The following is a 20,688-nucleotide window of genomic DNA, read 5'->3' on the forward strand; positions in this document are numbered from 1 at the left end:
ACGCTGGTCGGTAATTATACACCAGAAGAAACAGTGACCATAAGAGCTGAAAGGAAAACAAGCTGTTATTGTTGTAAAAAAAATAAAACAAAAGTTCTTGCTAATCATGCCACCCAAGTTATACATTTATCCTCCTGGCTCTTGGCCATGATGGAGCTCACAGTCTTTTTTCAGACTCCCCTTTCTCAGAGCACATGGGGTGGGTAGATGTTGGTTTTTTGGACAGGGGGGCAGGTGGGCTGGGTCTTTTTGATGAAAATACCCACTCTGGCTCCTCCTTCTGGACCCAGATCCCAAGGTGGTAGATGTTTTGATGGTACCTCAGAGGGATGGAGCCACTGTTGAAAAGCACTGCAGGAAAGAAGCCAAAGTGGTGGGCTGGGCAGGTCTGGCATTATCAGAAGTTCATAATCAACACATGCAGATCCATTTTATGTAGGCTTTGAGGATTCACAAAGGCCCAGGCTAAGCCCTCAAAAGTCTTCTTGCTGTTATTTGCACACTCATAGTAGATTCTTTATCAGTGGCAGCCTGAAGCCTGCCACTGTACATATTGTCTCTAATCTTTTTTTTCCTTTTCCTTTTGAGACCGAGCCTCATTCTTTCACCCAGTCTGGAGTGCAGTGGCACAATCATGACTCACTGCAGCCTCAACCTCCCTGGGCTCTGGTGATCCTCCCACGTCAGCCTTCTGAGTATCTGGGACTACAGATGTGTGCCACCGTGCCTGGCTAAGTTTTGTGGTTTTTTTGTAGAGATGGGGTTTTGCCATGTTGCCCAGGCTAGTGTCAAACTTCTAGGCTCAAGCAATCTGCCTGCCTTGGCCTCTCAAAGTCCTGGGATTACAGGTGTGAGCCACCATGCCCGGTCTGTCTCTAATTCTTAAAACCACCATAGCAGGTGCTTTTGGCATCCCTCCCACTCCCTTGTCCTTACCATTTCAGAGCACAGTGGCTTGCTTCCAAATGCCAGCACCTGAATTTCTCTGCTGAGGACTTTCTTGTGCTGCTAGAGTCCTACTTTGCCAAGCACAGGATACAACATATGCACCTACAAATTATTATAACACTCCACCTCGCAGAAGTAGCCCTCAGTTAACTGCTCTCAGGAATTGGTGTATAAATACCTCAGCTCCCTCAGATTTTCCCTCAGATGGGAAAATTCGGAGGTACATGCACTCCACTGGTTCCCAGAGCCTCCCCAGTGGGAATAAGCTCTAATAGCCTACGGTGGTAATTGAATTGATAACATACTTTTTCAGGGGCTGCCTTCCATTCCCTGTGTCATTTCCTGACTGCCCAACTGATGTTTCCAGGACTTCCTAAATAAACCACTTGTAGTCTATCTCAGGATCTGCTTCTGGGCGATCTTAAATAAGACACCCTGTGAAATAAGTTATGATCCCCATGAGGGTAACAGGCTGGCACCATAAAAAGCGCACTGGCTCTGGAGTCAGAATGACCCAGATTTGAATTCCAGTTTCATCCCTTACTAGCTGTGTGGGGCTGAGAAAATTGTTAGGCTCTGGTGTCTCCATTTTCTGATCTGTTAAATGAAGCCAATTATACTCACCTTGCAGAACCAGACAGCTTTCAACAAAACGATTCCTCTGATTTCCCTAACACTGTCCCCAGAACATAACAGGCACTCAACATGAGTTAGTTTTCTTCCCTCCTGTCTCCATTTTACAAATAAGGAAACTGAAACTCAGGAAGGTTTCCTGACCTGCACAAGGTTAAAAAGTTGGTTAAGTGACAGATCTCGGATTCAAACACAAACATCCTCATTCCAAATCTACTTAAAACTTTTCCACTGCGCCTCCCATATCCACTTCAGGGCCTAAATTTCCTGACCTGATACACAAAATCCTTTTAAACTTCAAATTCCCAGGTCTTTCTTTCCTATTGTGCTCTGCAGATACCACATCTGGCTTCTGATCCTCAGAGATTCCCACATTCTGGTGCCATTCACACCCTTTGCTATTTGTGCCCTCCATCCTGGGGCATGGCTCGCTCTCTCTCCCACATTCAGCTGTTACACACACTTTTAATTTGGGGATAAAGATTTTCACAAGTTCATCTCTGGGTAAAATACAACATCACTGAAAATAGATGAAAATGCAGGAAAAAAGGATTACAGGTAACTCAGGGACAAATAAATGTACATTTGAATGCTTTACTCTTAGACAAAGGTGAGGAGTCCTTTCCTGGTTCCCCTTTGAAGAGAACACCCAGAACCCTTCCGGGGTGGAGTGCAAATGTGCCAAGCACCTGCTGCTTCTTGGTGAGTGAGTGGAGGTCCCAAAAAGGAAGAAATACCCAATGTTTCCAAATTAACTCCCCCAACAAATACTGCTGTTACCCAGCAGCCCAGCCAAAAGCAAAGCAGAGGCAAAGACAAAAAGGAAAACCAAAGTCATTCTGTTCAACTTACTCAGATTTTTGCAATTATAAATCTAGAAAGAAGCTATTTTTATTTCCCACTTTACATTTGGGCTAATTTGTAAAATACAATACTATTTGGAAATATGTTTATATTGCAGGAACATAATCTTTCAGGGGTTGAACTCTGAAAGGTCCTGTGTGTGACCTCACCTACAGTACAGTGACCAACCTGTCGTGGTCTTAGTACTAAAAGTCTCTTGTCCCAGAAAATTTCTTAGTCCTGGGTAAACAGAAATGGTTGGTCACCCAATTAGAATACAAATTTGATTCTCAAGTCTGCTCTTTAAAATATAAATCTCCTTAGGCAGGTCAAAACAATTTACCAGTGGTAATTTAGGGTTCTGATAGCTTCTCACAAAATATCCCATAAAAATGGTCCCCAATTTAAAAATCCATGAGGATCTCCTATTAAAGGAATCACAAATGCAGATACTGATAGAGATAAGATTTCAATAAGTGAAGAAAGCAATTTGCATAAAATCTTCCAGTCTACTCTTTACTTATACAAGGAAATAGAATCTCATTCTTCCAGAAACCCACAGCCCATTTAGTCCATTACCTTCCCTCCTTTGCTAGACATGGAATGGACAAATATCTCTCTACCCGAGAAAAACTGCTCAAGTGTGATTTTTAAAAAAGGGCAATTCTCACTGGGACTCAAGGACAAGGACTATGAGGACTATGGGTTTCCTTCCCTCTCTTTCTTTCTTTCTCTCTCTTTCTCTCTTCCTTCCTTCCTCCCTCCCTCTCCCTCCTTTCTTTCCTTCCTCTTTCCTTCTCTCTCTCTCTCTTTTTCTTTCCTTTTCCTTTATGTCTCTCCTTCTTTTTTTTCTTTTTTTGAGACAGTCTCACTCTGTCGCCCAGGCTGGAGTGCAGTGGTGCAGTCCTGGCTTACTGCAGCCTTGACTTTGTGGGCTCTGGTGATCCTCCTGCCTCAGCCTCCTGAGTAGCTGCATCTACAGGCCCATGTCACCACGCTTGATTAATTATATATATATATATTTTTTTTTTTTTTTTTTTTTGAGGCAGAGTCTCGCTCTGTCGCCCAGACTGGAGTGCAGTGGCGCAATCTTGGCTCACTGCAAGCTCCGCCTCCCGGGTTCATGCCATTCTCCTGCCTCAGCCTCCCGAGTAGCTGGGACTACAGGCGCCCGCCACCTCGCCCGGCTAGTTTTTTGTATTTTTAGTAGAGACGGGGTTTCACCATGTTAGCCAGGATGGTCTCGATCTCCTGACCTCGTGATCCGCCCGTCTCGGCCTCCCAAAGTGCTGGGATTACAGGCTTGAGCCACCGCGCCCGGCCAATTTTTTATATATTTTTTAGTAGAGATGGGGTTTTGTCATGTTGCTCAGGCTGCTCTCAAATTCTTGGGATCAAGAAATCCACCTGCCTTGGCTTCCCAAAGTGCTGGGATTGTAGGAGCCACCACAACCAGCCTATGGTTTTCTTAGTCTGGATTCCTCCAGAAGCCAACCCCAGATAAGGATTCAAGTGTAAGGTATTTATCTGAGAGGTCATCCCAGGAAACAATAGTAGGACAGTGCATAAGTGAGACAAGAAAGATAAGGCCACACATATACACAAAAAGGACTAGCCTATTAAGTCACCTGTCACCATGGGTGAGTGGAGCTTAACCCCATGAGGAAACTCTGGGAAAAGGTGTACAATATACACCCCTTAGTTTCACTGGATGGGCAAGGGAGCTGGAGTATCCACAGGCCAAACCCTGTTCATTGTTGGAGGGAATGGATGTTAATTCCCCTGCATTTCCAGCCCACCACTTCCACAGCCAGAGAAAGTCCTCAGACAAACCAATGCAGGTGCTGGCAGCGGGAAGTGAAGCTGGCATGCACGACCACGGCCAGGGCAAAGATGTAGGGTTGGCCACCAGCAACACCAGCAGCATCTGCTACAGCAATCAACGCAGAACCCATGAGCCACAATAGCTCTGTGCTAGTCGGTTGCTGCCATGTGGGAATGCAGCCAGTATTGCTAGAGCTTCTGAATTTTTAAAAGAAACCAGGGATCCAGATTGTTTTGTGGAATTTCCTGATTCATACTTGCTATTGATTGATTCAAATATTTTAAAAACAGTCTAGGGAATAACCAAGCATGTCTATAGGCAGAATGTAGCCTATGGGCTGTCAGTTTGCATCCACTACTCTAGTTTAACCTCCTTATTTTACAGATAAGGAGACCAAGGCCCTAGAGGACAGAGATTTGACTCAGGGGATGCTGCAGATTACCACTTGTCTGGGTTCTGCAACCAGTTCCCTTAATTCCCAGCCCAGAGTTCTTCCTAACCCACTGTGCTGCCCACACTGCCCACTCTCTCCTCTCCACACCCATCCTCAAAGGGCAGGAGCCTTATCCCTGCCTCCACTGCACTCAGAGCAAAGGAAGTTTCCCTTTCTTCCATCAAAGCGCTAAATATTTTGTCTCACTAGAAATGTATTCCTTACTATTCTTAATTTCACAGAAGTTAGACAGTGCTTATTTTGTCCTGGGCACCCTTCTAAGTACTTTACAAATAATTACTTTCATTCTCAAAGCAACCCTATGAAGTAAGGATTATTATTTTCCCAGTCTTAAAGATGGACAACTGAAATGCAGAGAGGTTAAGATATTTGCCTGAATTGAAGTAGTGATGGAATTAGGAGACAAATTTTGGCAGCTATCTCCAGAGCCACAGATTGACAACCACTACTCGACACTGACTCTCAATCACCTACCTATTAGACTCTTATAATACCCTGATTGGACCTTTTTTTCTATGATAACAGGAATTGGCAAAGGACGGGCTCATGGGCCAACATCTACCCCCTGCTTGCTTTTGTCATAACAAGTATACCAGAATACAGTCACATCCATTAATTTATGTATCGTCTGCAGCCATTCTTGCCCTACAAAGGCAGAATTGAGGAGTTGCAATACAGCTATAGGGCCCACGAAGCCTATTTTATTTAGTGCTATAGCTTGGATAAGGGTTGTTTGTCCCCACCAAATCTCATGTTGAAATTTAATCCCCGATGTTGGAGGTGGGTCTTAATGGGTAGTGTTTATGTCACGGGGATGGATCCCTCATGACTAGATTAATGCCTTCACTCAAAGGTGAGTGAGTTCTCACTCTGTTAGTTTTCACAAGAGCTAGTTATTAAAAAGTCTGGCATGCCCCAACCGTCACCTCTTCCCTCCTCTCTCATCATGTAATCTCTGCACACACCAGCTCCCATTCCCTTCTACAATGAGTAGAAGCAGCCTGTCCAGATGCAGCCTTATCTTGGACTTTCCAGCCATCAGAATCATGAGTCAAATAAAACTTTTTAAAATAAATTACCCCGCCTCAGGTATACCTTTACAGCAACACAAAATGAACTAAGACATTTAGTATCTGGCCCTCCACAGAAAAGGTCTGCCAACTTCTGCATTACAGAATTACCAAGCTTTCCTCTGACTGCAAGTTTCTTGATTATGCTGCTTAATCATGATGCAGAAAATCCTATAATCCCTCCCAAAGCCTTAGCATACACAGTGATGAATTCACAGGTTAGACTTCTAGAAACTGCAAATATGCAGATGTCTGGGAACCCAGAAATCAGCAAAAATACCCTCAGAACTCCACTTAAGGAAAAATGTAACAGTAAGTTCCACGAAATAAGCACAGACTTAATCTTGGGCCCTTACCTGGGCAAAGGCTTTTAAAGCAACAGGACAGACAGAAATACCCAAAGAGGGGTAGAGAGGAGAAACAGAAGAAGTAGCTTTTACAACAACTGGCAATAGGCATCTTGCAGTTAGAGAGACATGGGTTCAAATCTCAACTCTACCACTTACGACTTATCTCTTAAACTTCAATTTTTACCTGTAAAGTAGGAGGAATAATAATGATCATTTCTTGGAGTGGGGTGGACAGTTTAGCCAAGATTATAATGTATATGAATTCTTGGCATCCTACCTGGGATTTGGCAACTGCTCTATTATTAGTAATAAAGGTAACTCTAAAAGAACATGGATCTGTGACTATTTACACAGAGGCGCTCAATCCCACACAATTCAACTGTCAAATAATAACAGGATTACAGCACAGAACAAAAAGCAATCTTTATCATGATAACCCCAAGTCAGGAAAAGATGTAGCCACATTATATGCACCAAGCAAAAAAAAGTAAAGAAGCATATGCCATGTTTTCATCAAAGAATGTTTAAGCAAAAAATAATGTGTGTACAAAGAGGTAAGCTTCAATCACCTGGAAAAATCACTTAAGTGAAACAAATTACTTATTCCTTGACAACACTATACAAATGAAACTGTACATACGGTAGAAAAAAATGTTTGCATTGTAGGCTCTGCAAGAAGACAAAGTTACATTTCCCACTCATCATTTAGTGAAAGCATCTATGGAATAGCATGAAGCCTTGCTGACAAACTGCCAATTTTTAAATACCCTTTATCAGCATCATTTTCATAGATTTTCTCTGAGATCCAGAAAAGATCAAAGATCAGTTTCCAGGATGCTTTTCCAAGTGTAATCAAGTTCAGTGCTAGAAAATACAATGAGAACCACTCATGATCTGAACTGTTTAAAGCAGCTGAATCATTGCAAAAACAATTTCTTCCTCTTAATGTGTTTGAATCAAACTTTTGACCTCTAGTAAACTGGATGCCCCATTCTTTCAGGCAGTAAAAGAGCAGCTAGACTGGGAACCTGGAGGTATATAAAACACTACACTACTTTTTTTTCCTCTTAAAAATACAAATTGAATTACTTTAACACAGTTGGAGCAAATGACCATGATATGTCCTCAATTTAAGTCTTACAGCCCAACTGGGATGGCGTTCTGTGTTCCCAGTCTAGGGGCACATGGTTTTCATTAGTTTGTCAGGATTCTGCATTTCAGTTTGCACATTTAAATAAATGCAATTAGTTCATTTGTGATGGCCCCACATACCCTTATCTTTTCTGATTTATTGAATAAGCCACACTCTCTTAATGTTTTGAGATTTGTCTAAATACTAAAAGGTTATTTGATATGACAAGTTACACCAAATACCACTTTTACTGCATGGCAAATAATTCTACTGAAACTATCCACTGATACACCACTGCTTAGGAAGCCTTTTAAGTGCATCTATCTGACATTTTTTAAAAAATTAAAGTGAGACTAGTCCAGCCAACACAGACAAAGTGCAGGGTGCACACTTCTGGTTGTTCATAGCATAAAATGTTTAGAGGTGGAAGGACCTCAAGTGTCAATACCCATTTGACAAATCCAGAGAGCTAATGAGCATGTTTCTGGTCAGTCTGCTGCCAAGGTGGGATCAGAACTTGGCCTTCCTGGTTCTTGATTCAGTGCCAACTTCAGTTCCCCTCTCTCCCCAGCCCCTCCTTTATCTGGCAGAACTCGGGTTGAGTATTAAACTTGGATGAAGCAGGGCCAAAGCTGGCCGTGCATGCTTTGTGCCTGTCCCGCATTCTGGTCACATATGAGCCTTCTGCTCTTTTGCAAAGACTGAATTGATGGTATGGGCTCAGTCAGGTGCAACAAGGGAAGCCTGACAATAATCCTCAGCCACATCCATTGCTGGGTCCCCCACCGACACTGTCGGCTGTTATAAGCACCAGCTGGAAGATGGATGCTGGTATTTCCAGAAAGACCTTTTGAATCAGGAGGGGCTGTGACAGGCCCCATGCTGTGGCAAGGGCATAATTATTTCCAATAACTGTCTGTCTAGGCTACTTAGTGATTTCCAAAGCCAAGCTCCTCCTCACTGTGACAACACATTCAGTGTTTATCTGGGGGAGTTTTGCACTTACTTCTTATGGAAGATCACAATGCCGAAAATTCCATTCTGGTAATAGTTTAGTCAGCAAGGCAGAAAGGAATGACATCTTTTATAAATAATGATTAAGGACAACCTATATGATAACTTTGGATACTTGTTCAGGATCTGTTGTAGGGGGCAATAGTCTTATTTGGAACAATATGAACCATTAGAATCTTCTGTGAGGCAGGCTCTTGGGAGAAAAAGGCAAGCTCTTATACTGAGACTGCCAAGGACAACAAAAAGCAGAGACTTTTGCAGCATGGTAGCAAAGAGCACAAACTCCATTCTGAGTTTGAATTCCAGGTGTGTCGCTTACTAGCTGTGTAATTTTGGGCAAGTCACTAGCCCACTCCAAGCCTCAGTTTCCACCTCTGCAGAATGTGGGTTACTGTGGGTCATTGTGGAGATGGAATTAAATGCTGCTTGGAAAGTATTTGGCAAATGCCTGGCATCTGGCACTTAGAGGGGCTCAATAAAAGGTAGCCATTATCATCAGACACCAGTTAGTGGGGCTTGTGCTTTGAAAAGGGGACTTATTCTGATCCGACATTCCATGCTGATTCTCTGTGTTAATCAGATTGTTGCTGAAAACTCCATTTGGGCCTTTTTTGAGGCTTCCCTGCTACTTCTGTCTTTCCTCCTACTTGTCAAATGCTCTGGAACTCTCCACTTGCTGCGCAAATCTTTCAGGCCCAAGCGCAATGCCATCCCATGCACCCCCTGCTACCATGCAGCAGCACCAGACAGATCATCATACCTCTCATTTGGTGTCTGGATAGGGGAGTTCACCTTCCATGTTCATTCACATCTCCTTTCCCTGACATGATTACCCTTCTGGGAGACAGGGATTTGCCTTATATATCCTCTACAGCACTCAATACATGCCCAAGAGTCTTTCAGGTTCCCTGATCCCTTGCTACGCAAAGTATGGTCCACAGACCAGCACCATTGGCATCACTTGGAGCTTGTTAGAAATGCAGTCTCAGGGCCCATCCCAGATCTGTCGAATCAGAATCTGATCCCCAAGTGGTTCGTGTACCCCAAGTTCAGGAAACATCTCTCCAGGCCAGTATTTCCCAGACTTCAGTCATTCACATCTTCCCTTCACAGGTTTTGCCATTTTCCAATACTATCTACACTATGTTTTACCTAATACATATTTTTACACTGACATGATTTCTTTCTCAGCCTCGTTCTAAGCAATACTATTCAATCTGTTAATAGTTTGTTCAGCAAGGCAGAAAGGAATATAATCTTTTGCAAGACATGAAGGTATAAGTGATTTTTTTTTCTGGTACACATTAAAATAAATAGCCAATAAGGAAAAATGTTTCTCTATCTATCATCTAAAATTAACTCATATACCACCAGGGATACACCTACCCACTTTAGCAAACACAGCTCTAGACTTTTTGTAGCTGGATTAGAAGACATCTAAGTCCAGTGCTCCTGAACTGTGTCTGTGGCCACTCAGCATGGTTATCCTACGGGGTGAATGCACTTGTCTTCAAGACAGAGATGGTTGTGGGAGGCTGAAAACCTAGGTTCTAGCCCTGCACCATCCCTTAATGACTTGTCATGTCACAGCCTCTCTTTGGGGCTTATTTTTATGGGTTAGCTGATCTCAAGGCTCCCTTCCAAGTCCAAAAATATGACATTATAATTATGAGATCAAAGGCTCTGGAGTCAGAATGACCTGGAGTTGAAACTAAAGCTCCATTACTTGTTCATTTCATTGAATCTCAGTTTTCCTCATCTGTAAAATGAACAATAAGCGGACATAACACCCATCTCAGAGGATTTGTAAGAAGAAAGGAGACAACTGAAAAATGCCTAGCTTAAAATGTGGCACATAGTTGGTGTTCAACAAATAATATGAATTATTAATTTTTTCCTAGCCTCTACAAAGCACAAATAATAATGGCTAGAATGTTTTTAGTATTTACTCCACCGCAGTCACTACATGAAACACTTCTTTATATTTTGTCACTTAATCCTCAAAATAACCTGATGAGGTAGGAATTCTTATAATCCCCACTTTATAGATGAAGAAATTGAGGCACAAAAAAGGTTAAGTCACTTGGTCAAAGCACACGTTTAGTAAGAAGCAAAGATAGATCTGAGTGTAGATCCTCTGAAGCTACAACCAGTATTCACAACAATGACCTGTCCTGCCTTCTTATAAAACACTAGTCAACATGCACGCTTTGCCAACTCAACAAATATTTTGTGATTTTGGCCAAGTGGCAACCTCATAACTAGTTTCCTTGGCTGTATAGTGAGGGGTGTTAGGAGTCCCCACCTCATAGGGTGTGGTGCGCATTGAATGAGGGCACCCTCATGGACATCACAGAGCAATTCCCAGCATAAGTGAATTGATAACCACGTGTTGCCATTGTTACCATTAGTTCTACTATTATTTGTTGAGCCTTTACATCTGCACAAGATTTTGTGTGTATGTGTTGGGGGTGGGGGAAAGAAACAAAAGTCTTTATTGATAAATAGCTTATGATGAAATAAATAGAGCAGTGGTTTGTTGAAGAATGAAAACTAGGGCAAAGGCTCGGTCCCTCTCTGCCCCTGCCTCCAGCCCTAGGATACAGCCCTCTTGGCTAGACACTTCGGATGAGGAGACTGTAATGGGCAGTCCAGCCTTTCCTGGGCCCTTGGGGGTCTCTGTCTTCCTGGACAGGTGTGCAGGCACCACCTTGGAGCCACTGTCCTTAGCAGAGAAGCAGACTTGGCGTTTGGCCCCTGCCCAGCCCCCTAGGCAGCTGCCCTTTAGGAGCCTTGGCCTTGGCCTGCCACCTTCTGGTTGAGGAAGCAGCACCATTCTTGACCTTGCTGACAGTGGGTTTTGAACTCTTACTCCCAGCTTTGGTTTTCTTGTGGTCCTCAGCATCTCCTTGGCTGCTCCTGCTGCCTTTGGCCTTTGCCTTCCTACTGAGCTTGCTGGCACTGGAAGGGGCCTGCGTGGCCTTGTCTGGCTTGGGGGTGCCTTCATAGCCTCGCCCGGCTCTGGCCTGGTGTCCTTGGCCGTGCCACCTTGCTTGTGGGCCTTCTCTGTGGCTGCACCTGGCTTGGGAGGAGCCTTCTGCACCTCTCCTGGCCTCTTGGCTGCCTTCTTCACCTTGCCCGCGTTGGGAGGATCCTCCTTGGCCTCACTTGGCTTCTTGGGGCCCTTTCCCTTGGCCTCTCCCGCTCTCCTGGGGACCGTCGGGGGACCATCTTCCTGGGCGGGATTTTCCTCTTGCGCTTGGGATCTAATTTGAAGCTGCAAGTGGCCCCCCTGGCTTTGGAGTTGAGGGGTCTGGCGAGGAGGCTGCGGCACATGCCAGTGGCCAGCGCCTGCTTCAGCAGGTACTTGAAGCAGTGGACGTCCGATGTTAGGTACTTGTGCAGGATGTAGAGCTTGATGGCCACCACCAACGTGCCCCAGCACTGCTCCCCCACCTGCAGAGCCTCTACCACCCACTGGGGGGTGGGGGAGCTGGGAGGAGGGGAGGACGGTGAGGGGGTAGGAGGTGGCACCCTACCGGGAGGCTGCTGCAGCTCAGGTCTGGCTTTTCAGATTCAGGAGAATCTGGCTTTTCAGATTCAGGAGACCTGGATGATCCTGCTATGTAAGTCAGAAGGAGGGTGAGATGCCGCTGGTAACGCTCCCAGGAGGTGAAGGCATCTGGAGTTTTACCTTTCAGTTATTGTAAGGACTTCCTCAGTTTAATTATTTTAATTTTTTATTTTTTGAGACAGAGTCTTGCTGTGTTGCTCAGGCTGGAGTGCAATGGCACTATCACGGCTCACTGCAGCCTCAACCTCCTGGGCTCAAGTGATCCTTCCACCTCAGTCTTCTGAGTAGCTGGGATTACAGGAATGTGCCACCACAGCCAGGTAACTTTTAAAATTTGAAGTAGGGATGAGGTCTTCCCAGGTTGCCTAGTCTGGTCTTGAACTCCTGGGCCCAAGCAATCCTCCTGCTCCGGCCTCCCAAAATGTTGGGATTACAGTGCACCCCACCAGGAATTCTTTATCAGATAATTTAATCTATTAAATAGATGCCTACTCATGGCCCCCTAAAACAGTAGCCTTTATACATGGGGTGGCCATATAATTTATCGTCCAAACTGGAGGCATAGACATTAACAAGGATTGACCCAGGCAAGCCAGCATGATCACCCTACTTCTAGGGCCCCTCTGCTGTGAGTGAACATTGTCCTCACAGCTGTACACACTAGGGCCCCCTTTCCCATTGGAGAACTGTATATAAAGTGACAAAGGACAATTAAAAGCAGCACATCTCTAAGGACAAAGTAACACAGACCTAAATAAAGACCTCAAGGCTGAAGAGCTGCAGAATAGAGCACTCATTTGCCCTGGGCTTTAAGGTGGTGTAGTCTTCAAATGCTTTGCTCTAAGACACTACTTAAATAACTGCTTTCATTAGATTAGCACAGCAAATTGATTCAAATAAATGTCTTCCAAGATTTGCACATAAATGAAAACGGGATCACAATCACCCCCTTGTAAGAGGTTTTGGGAAGGCTGTGGGTTTTTAATCAATATATCTGCCTTTTTCTTCTCAGTGTCATTGGAAAATAAAGTAACTACTATCAATTTGACTTGTTCTGCATCTTGATCTCATAAGTCCTGATAAGTGACAGCTAAAGTTTTCCTTACACACATGAAAAATCATATTGATAACCTATTTGCCTGAATACAATTCAGCTCATTTCCCATTATTTGGGGCATCAAAAAGAAGAGGAACCAGCCTATGTGCATTAGGCACTTGTACCCTGTGGTGAATATTTATTCCAGATTTTCTTAGCCTTAATTTCCCCCTTTTTCCACAACTGTATTCATGTGGCAGTCCAGCCCACTGATGTCCTCCATCTACATGGTCTGGGTAGGACTCCACTGCTGGGGCAAAGCCCTCAACCTCTGCAGAAGCTACTTAACACAGATTTCCTCCAGCCGTGCTAATTGGGTGAATCAGAGCTCATTTTGAAACTTTTTGTTCAACAACTGGGGAAGGGGAGTTTTTTGGTTGCTGGACTTGAACTTGAAACTGTGTAAACCACCAAGTGCTATACAGTCATCTTGTCACCCAAGAAGGACCCCAATATGCAGAGGAAAGAAGAAAAAGGCAGACCTAAGGAATGAAAAGAAACCAGATCCTGAAGTCACTGTTTAGCCCCAAGCAAGATGCTCTTGAAGTCAGTCCTACCCATGTACCTTTTAGTAACCTGAACCCATATGTAAGAAAAAATATATATATTCTATATATGCATATATATAATACCCTAATTTCACTTAAATTTGGGTTTGTAACTTATTATCAAAATAGCACTAACAGATACATGCATCCCGTGGCAGTGCTTTTCAAACTTTTTGACAGCTAAGAATCACATTTTATACTGCAACCCAGAATGCACATAGGAGTGACTCAAAGTTTCATGAAATTACAGAACTCTTAGAACATATGATGATGCTGACACTTGCTGTCTTGTTATACCTAAAAAAAAAAAACCGGTAGTAACCCATTAAATGGATTTTATGACCTTCATATTGAAAAAACACTGTCTTATGAGATTAGGTTAAAATTGATTTCACCAGGAAGAATGAGATAAGAAATGACATGATAATTTCAGTAAATCCAGTCATTGGGGAGAATAAGAGATTTGGCCCCTAAATTACCTAGAGGGTTTATCAAACATCTGGCAACAGAAAATTGGTATCTTACCACTTCTCTCTAACTGCCCATGGCACATATTTGTCAGAAGAGGAGAAAAAAAAAAATCTTACTGGCTTAGAAATACATGAATTATCCCCCCAGAATCTTCCATCTAAAACAAAATCACAACCACATCTAACAACCACATACGTAAGTAAAGGAAGATACATGTAAGACCTGCTGATGAGCTAAGTACATTATTTATCTATAGGCTGATAGTCATTTCAGTGGGCCTCAGCAGTCCTGAACATACACAAATAGTGCATTCATGATACGATCAGATCTCTGGGGCAGATGTAAAGGGAGAAATAGAGAGAGAGATCACTTGCAGTATAAGCCTCAAACCTTCACTTATGTGTGTAAGATAACTATGAAGATTTCCTGCTAGAAAATTACTGCAGGCTGGATAAGGCAGGGTATTTTTAACTGTTTTCCATGTACCCTATTTGTATTGTAAGTTAGCCAAAACTTTCTTTTTGTCTGCTCAAAGCATGCAGAGTCTTGATTAAATCTGTGGAATCAAATGGAGAACTAGGATTCTCAGGCTTGCTGAAACTAGAGGCCAGTGACAATAAACATTACTGAGAAAACTTCAGCTGATTTGACACTTGGGAGTGGCTATGAAGTTAACTCCTCCCACGCTTTTCTAGATTAGGCTCATATGCAACCATCTGCCTGTTTGAGAAACCCATTTACTTTTCTGCCACTAACACGGAAAGTTATTAATTTCAAAACAAAGTGAAGTTTAATACAGGAAAACAGGATCGTGATCACCGTGATCACTTGCAGGGGAAAGATCTTCTGAGAACTTTCCCAAGGATAATGAAAATTAAACCTCAAAATACGGTATTTAGGTAATTTCTTCATGTTCCAGCACCATATTGTTTAAATGCATTCCACCTGTATTTCTGAATTTACGCAAATACAATGTTTGATTAATATTACTTGCAGATGTCACAAAGAAGTGATTAAACTTCTACCATTCAATAAGTCCTTGGAATTGTCTAAATTTTTCTCACCCCTTTAGGAAATGTAAGCACTGTTCAAAAGAGGTGTGTGTGTGTGTTACTTTTTATTACAACATTTTCAGATTACAAAAAGAAAGAAATGGCCGGGCGCGGTGGTTCACGCCTGTAATCCCAGCACTTTGGGACGCCGAGGCGGGTGGTGGATTGTTTGAAGTCAGGAGTTCAAGACCAGCCCAGCCAACATGGTGAAACCCCGTCTCTACTAAAAATACAAAAATTAGCTGGGTGTAGTGGCACGTGCCTGTAATCCCAGCTACAAGGGAGGCTGAGGGAAGAGAATCGCTTGAGCCTGGGAGGCAGAGGTTGCGGTGAGGCGCGATTGAGCCACTGCAGTCCAGTCTAGGTGACAGAGTTCGGGGGAAAAAAAAAGAAGAATTGTAGAAACACCAATACATCCACCACCTGTCTTGTGACAATTTAGAGACAAAAATACATACAGAGTGCTTACTATGTGTCAGTCTCTCTTAAACATCATCTTTTTAAATTTATTAAAAATATATGGGCCGGGCGCGGCGGCTCACACCTGTAATCCCAGCACTTTGGGAGTCCGAGGCAGGCAGATCACAAGGTCAGGAGATCGAGACCAGCCTGGCTAACGCGGTGGAACCCCGTCTCTACTAAAAATACAAAAAATTAGCCAGGCGTGGTGGCGTGTGCCTGTAATCCCAGCTACTCGGGAGGCTGAGGCAGGAGACTTGCTTGAACCCGGGAGGCGGAGGTTGCAGTGAGCCGAGATCGGCCACTGCACTCCAGCTTGGGCGACAGAGTGAGACTCTGTCTCAAAATATACATATATATGTGTGTGTATATACATATATATGTGTATATATACATATACATGTGTGTATATATGCATATATGTGTATATATACATATATATGGTAGTTATTATTGTTATTATTTTCTTCATCCGCATTAACACCACCATTGCAGCACATCCCTTTCAGAGGCACTGTCTTGTTAAGAACCTGGCACCTGAAATTAGATCTTATATAAACCACAGATTACTGGTGGGACTTCCGGTAAGTTACTTAACCTCTCTCTAGGGCTAGGTTACCACTTCATGGATTACGATGATGCCCCAAAAGTGCCTACCAGGATGCCTGACACACAGTAAGCTCTCTAAACCACCATTCTTCACAGCACGTGTATGAGAGATGAAAGTGCGTCTTGGTGAGGTTAAGTAAGGCGAAGCTGCTTTTCTTGCCCTCCAGACATTTGATTTGGAAACCTCACAGATCCATTCCCTTTAGGACGGGAAACAGCACGTTGGGGATCGCGCTATAATCTTGTACACATCTTCCGAGTTGACTAGTAAGTTTCTAGGGGGGCCACTACCTAATCTCCAAGCATCAACCAGCTTTCCGGAAAGACTGCTGCTATCAGCACCCTAAGGTCTTTTTTCCCGAAAGGCCCAGCCTCTAGTCGCAGCCGTCTGGGTACCAGCAAATACACCAAATCAGTCCGCGAAGTTCAGAGGACTTGGCTCTGGTATGTTTACAAGTCCTAACACATCGCAGGAATGTTCAGGATAATTATTACTCCACCCAGGATCGCCCAGCCCAACCCTCTCACATCTGGAAGGAAGCGGCCACACAAAGGAGAGCGAGAGAGAGAGAGAGAGACCTCCTCCCGCGGCTGTTTTCTCAGGCCGGAGAAGATTTAATACACGTCTCACCCCTTTTGTGAACAAGAGCAGGCACTGTTCAGTATCTTTCAAAGCACAGGACATCCAATGCAAGGGAAGAGTTTGTCCTCTATTCCAAACGAAATGGCACTTCTCAAAGTAGGAGCTAAAGATTATATTTATTTTTTCCTCCCCAGATGAAAATGAAAAGTGAAATACTCCACAAAATAAGAAGCGATTCACATGCACACTGCCTCTCCAACATAGGGGCGGCTAGGATCTGACACACCTATTTGAAAAGCGCAGCCAAACCAAACCCTTAGTGTCCGCTGCTAACTCCAGGGATTTCCCCCCACTCTTTTCGCTGCCATTTGGAAGTATCTCTGGGGGCCGGGTCTGGGCTTCATCAGCTCTTCTCCCGACCTCCCACGAACGCGCGGCAACCAAAGCACGAGGTCCCCGGCGGCGCATTTACAAACCCCACCAACGCCAACGCCTCGAAACCGCCAAACTTCCTGTCTCCATACCACCAAAGCGACCAAAGAGCCGTGCCAAGTGCCCCAGGGACTCCAGCAGAGGCTGCACCAGACCCCGAACCCCAGGGAGGGGTTTTCTACTCTCCCAAGCTCCCGGGACCCGCACCTCCGCTGGGGGTCTCCAAACGTGCGCGCTGCGCCCGGGGCGCACCGGGCGCGCCTGTGGCCGCGTCTTGCGGCCGCGCCCTGGCAGCACGCTTGGGGAGCCTGGGGCGGTCGCCCACCTACCTGCTCCGCCGCCTCCCCGCTGCGGCGCTCCGGGGCTGTAGACCGCTACTTTATTGTCTCGGCTGCGCACCGCGCGGGACCTGGAGACCCGGCTCTGCGCCAGTCCTGCAAGTCCGCTCTGCGCTGTGCCTTTCTCGGCGGCAGCTGCCTTCCTCTTCTTCCTCTTCCTCTCTGTCCAAGCTCCAGCTCAGCACGTGAGCCACGCAGCCCGACTCCCGGGCTCTCTGGGCAGCCAGCGCCTGCCGCATCCCCCGGCCCGGGTCTGCAGGTCGCCCCCGCCACCGCCGCTCGCCGTGCGTCCTCGCTTTGATCCACACTTACAGCTGTGCCCCGGGCCGCCTTTCTCGCGTCCTTCCGTCCTGCCTGCCTCCTTTCGCTGTCAGCCGGGGCTTTCGGCTCCCTCTCTCCCCAGCTGCCCCCGCCCGCCGCCTCTCCGGGGGCTGGGGCGGCCGCTGCCAATGAGGCTCGGCTGATGCGCTGTTCCGGCCCAGTCATTGTATCGGGAGGGGAGGAAGAGGAGGGGGAGAGGGAGGAAGGGAGGGGGCGTCCTCGGCCCCAGCCGCGCGCGGCTGCGGGCTGGGCTAGCCTTCCCCGACAGAGAAAGGGCGCCCGTGTCAGGAGGAGGGGAAAGAGGGGGTCACCAGCCCGCGCCTCTCCATCGCTCCCTCTGACTCCTCCAAGCCCTGGGCGGGACTTGATTCTGCCTCCCCGGCTTCAGGCATCCCAGGACCTGAATGCTGTTAGAATAAAGGGTATGAGGCACCGGTGGCTGAGGGAGGCGCAGAATGCGCCCAGCCACCCGAGAGTTGCTGCCAAATGACTTCTGAGATCCCCGCACATCTGAAGCCATTGCACTTGAAAGAAAGAAAAAAAAAAAAAAAAAGGCGAGCCTATCCCATACCGGGCATTTATTCTTAAGAACAATTTTTGTTTTATTATGCGTTCCTCACAGGAAACTAGGGAGGCTCAGAGAGGTTAGCTCAAAATAGCTGATGAGTGACAGGGCAGAGATTCCAACTTGATCTGGTGCTGAGTGTAATACAGCAAACGGGAGAGGAAGGAGAGGAAAGGAGGATTCTTCATGAACGACTTCCTATTGAGAGTTTTTCTGTTCTCTTCGAATGAGTTGACAAGGAGAGCACCAAAGGTGCTCTGACAGGGCTGGGAGAAAATATTTCCCAAACAGCCTTAAATATATGTCCCGTGACCAGACTTCACTCCTCTACCTACCATGAATTAATTTTTCTCTACACACTATGAATTAATTTATTTTAAAAAGCAAATCCATTTTTAAAAATAATTGTCTCACAACTACACAATCACATAGCTTTGGATTTTTGCTGAAAATTAAATTGATTTATCCAATATCAGTATTTTAAAGACTCCACAGTTTCTGTGACCCTGGTTTTGGCCTTTCTTCCTCCTTCTCCTCCGTCTTCCCCTCCTCCTCTTCCTTCCCCTACTCCTCTTTCTGCCCCTTCCTCCCTTCTTTTTTGACAGGTCACCAGTCTAGAAAAAGAATGGGGGCACGGGGCATCTTGATTTCACAGGCTCTGGTGTGGCTGCTACTGACATGAGGGAGCAAGTAGCAAGCAAGATCTGAAGTAGTAAAGGCTCAAGATGGCATGATGTGGAATATTGTATGTGTGCAGAATGAGGTTTAATTACATTTGCTTCTGATGTCGAATGGATTGTTTGCTTTTAATTAAATAGAATATATTGAATGAATAGCTAACATTTATTGAGTGGTAATTACATGCCCTGCCTCACCCCCTCCCCCCAAGACTTGAGCTAAATAAGCACTTCACTTGGCATCATCTCATTGCATTCTCCTGGGAGGAGAGTGGGAGTGGACTGAAAGCCCCCTGAGGCCAGAGTCTACCTTTGCCTTGTTCAGCATAAGGCACATGGCAGTAGCTATTCAGTGTCAGTTGAGTTAAGGGAGTCCTGTTTTACTGAGGAGGAACCTGAGGCTCTGAGAGGTTAATTGACCTGCCCAATAGTATGAAACTGGAAAGTGGCAGTGCCTATCCTATAAATGCAGGTCTGGTAACTCCCTACCCATTGCACAATAACGATCTATTCAACAGGTACTGGAGCATAAGGACCCCAGGTAGGGGAGTGATGCAGTGAATAATGGTTTGCCCAGTGCTCACAAATGCCACAATTTCTCCAGAGAGAAAATAAATACATGTAGCATAGTCGTTAGAGAACACTACAGAGTGTAGGGCAAAATGGAACAATGCAAGTAAGATGTACAGCACAAGGCTGGGCATTTAAGAAGTGTTTGGCATTTATTACGTTTGGGGAAAAAACTGGATACAGACTATTACATGAAAATGCAACATAAGAGATGTCAGAAAGGTCCATCTGTATGGGTGAGAGTAGTCCAGAAGAATTTCCTTGAAGATGTGGGATATTTACTGGATTTTCTTGGAGCAAAGGGACTCTGGCTTAAAAATGGGGGCTCCGGGGTTGTTCTATCTGGGTTTGAAGCCCAGCTTTTCAAAATACTCAGGTTTTCTAGACTTCATTTGCTTTTTCTGTTAAACAGGGTTAATAATAATGCATTACTTATAGGGTTATTATAAGGATTAAGTTAGTTAATATATGGAAAGCATTTGGAATAGTGCCTCATGCATGATAAATGCTCAATAAATACTAGCTATTATTATTAAAGGAGGGAGACTGCTTTCTTTCCAACGTCAATCTTCTGAAAAATAAATATTTATGGAGTATTTATGGAAAACAGCAAAATTAAAACCACAACACAATTGAACCTACAAAACTTTTTTCCTTTATTTTATCCTAATACAGAATTATCAACCTGGCTGCATATTAGAGTTCTGGGGGATGTTTTTGTTTATTTGTTTTGTTGTTATTTGTTTGTTTTCAATACTGGAAACAATTATATTAGAATCTCTGGAGGGTGGAGTTTGGGCATCAGGATTTTCTTAAAGCTTTGTAGGTGAAATCATTGTACAGTAAAGATTGGAACCACTGAAATGTCCATAGGATGTCCGTAGGGACTACCTGAAACCTACTCATGGACTACCTATTTGGATTCTGTATTATATATTATAGACTTGGCTGGGGTAACCACATCCAGAAGGAAAACAACACATCCTTTACTTTTTGTGTGACTAGCAAATACCTAACTCTAGGATAGGTACTATGCAAAAAAAAAAAAATTTTTTTTTTAAATTTTTAAAAAACCAACCAAACAAAAAAACTGCAACAAACAAGATAAAAGAAATGAGTCTTGC

General features: G+C 44.6%; 1 protein-coding gene and 1 pseudogene across 1 annotated transcript in view; both read right to left on the bottom strand.

Moving 5' to 3' along the window:
• FRMD4B (FERM domain containing 4B) overlaps positions 1–18,272 on the bottom strand; it is a 360,856-nt gene extending 342,584 nt beyond the window's left edge. The window contains exon 1 of the mRNA XM_033210405.1: positions 17,423–18,272. The gene's annotated coding sequence lies outside the window, so the exon portion shown is untranslated. The remainder of the gene's footprint in view (positions 1–17,422) is intronic.
• LOC117078014 lies at positions 10,779–11,951 on the bottom strand (annotated as a pseudogene).
• Positions 18,273–20,688: the final 2,416 nt, after the last annotated feature.

This window comes from Trachypithecus francoisi, unplaced genomic scaffold (genome assembly GCF_009764315.1).
Source record: "Trachypithecus francoisi isolate TF-2019V2 unplaced genomic scaffold, Tfra_2.0 Lachesis_group0, whole genome shotgun sequence".
Taxonomy (NCBI): Eukaryota; Metazoa; Chordata; class Mammalia; order Primates; family Cercopithecidae; genus Trachypithecus; species Trachypithecus francoisi.